We start from the raw sequence: 2,066 nt of genomic DNA, 5'->3' as shown, positions 1-2,066 counted from the left end.
TAGTGTGACACAAGTGGTAGATATTTGAGTCCCTTAACCATTTAGTCCTGAGTTCGATCTCTGGCCGGTGCGTATGGAGAAACATTTATTGAGAGAGGTCAACCTCTTAAATAGATCTCAATTACCTTGAGAGAATTAGTCTTTACAGTTGCGCACGGAGAATACATTTGATTTTAAAGAAAAATATTGATTATATTATTTTATTGTGTACGGTCCACGTGATTATTTATTGTTTTGTTAAGACAATCCATATGATTATAAATATACACTCAATGTGTCCCATAAGTGTATAGTTCAAATAGTAGTTATCAGTGATGTTATTGGAGTGGTCGGATTCGAGCCCCGGATTTCACATTTCTCCACATTTAAATGTGTGAGTCTAGCCACTACTTAACAAAAAAAACACTCAATGTGATCCAATTTAATTTAACAGACAATATTAACTTAAATAAATATTGTGAGTTTTTTTTTTTTTATAATCAAAATTTGTATTAATAAAGAGTACAATGAGTACTCAAATCCTTATAATACAAAGAAAAATCCTTAGATTCAATATTGTGAGTTGTTTCAGAAATATATCAATTTTAATTTTAACAAAAATGAATTTTTATTTTCAATGTATTCAACAAATATATCCATTTTAGTTTCGAAGTATTTAAAGATACAAATACTTTTTGCATTTTTAATTAATAAATTTAAATCTAAAACAAAATATTTTATCGCTGTATCTTAAACAATCTTCAATTTGTTTAACACTTATGGTACGATTTGAAATTATTAAATCAGCGGTTACATATATTTGTGGTTTTTTTTTTTATAAGCAAATGATAGAATTAATAAGGAGTACAATGGTACTCAATCCCTTATAATTCACAAAATAAACACTCTTAAAAGCTACTCAAAAATTTTAAGGGGTTATTACACCAATAAAAAAAAAAGTAGATATACAAAGCCGACCTACTCTACCCGAGAACCAATACCAAGAAATATTTCTAATATCATCAAACATATTTGTGGTTGTTATTTCGGATGAGAATTTAAATTTTCGTTTTCTTTATATACTAGTATCCGGACCCGTGCCAAGCACGGGGAAAAATGTGACAAAAAAAACATTTTAATATGTTTTAAATTTAAAAATAAAAAATAAAAAATAATATAAATTTAACATGCATAAATCAAATATGTTCAATATAAATCGCATTTACTTAACTTTTGCTTATAATAATTACTAAAATTTTAATTTTTTTTTAACACACTGGAATTTGTTCACTACACATGTAGTAAAATTTGAAATGTCTACGTGACCGGAGGAATTATATATTTGTGTTTTGATTATAGTTTTTAAATGATAATATAATCTAATTAAAAAAGAATATAATAAATATTAATTTTAGTTAAGATATTTAAATTTCTCAAAAGAATCATAATAATCAACTATATTGATTTTTTTTTTAGTTGACAAAGTTTGTGTTTTTTTTTTTTTGGTTTTTCACAACCAGTTTAATCTGGTTCGGGGTCAGTTCTGACATCAAGTGATTTCAGCTCCCTCCGGATCGCAGTTGCGGGGATCGAACCACAGTCGTCCATACCAAATTCAGCGCCAATCACCACTGAACCAACCGACAATTGGTAAAACTTGTGTTTTAAAATCAAATCAATAAATTTGTTAAAAAAAAATAATAATCAAATCAATACATTTACGATTAAGTCACCAAGTAGAAGTTAAAAGTTTCTAAATAAATTGTGTCGAAAACTAAAAATCATTATATTAGTTACAGTAATATATATCTCCAATAGATCATTATTAAAGGGAAAATTCATAAATTGTCCAAATAAACTACTAAAATAAAACCGTTAATTTTTTTTTAAAAAATAGATAAAGAAGATAAAAACACATGGTTATGAGTTCATATTTCTTTTGGGTGCAGAATAGTTAGCCTAGTGTCCGACGTACAGTTGCGTGAATGCGATCGCCCTATGAAAAACATAAAACTTAAAAAATCAAAATTGTATACCGTAAAAAATATATATATAATAATATTAATAAATAAACATCAATAATTTGT

The sequence above is a fragment of the Trifolium pratense genome, linkage group LG1 (assembly GCF_020283565.1).
Source record: "Trifolium pratense cultivar HEN17-A07 linkage group LG1, ARS_RC_1.1, whole genome shotgun sequence".
Taxonomy (NCBI): domain Eukaryota; kingdom Viridiplantae; phylum Streptophyta; class Magnoliopsida; order Fabales; family Fabaceae; genus Trifolium; species Trifolium pratense.
The sequence above is the reverse complement of the archived record's forward strand: the minus strand, read 5'-3'. Positions refer to the sequence as shown.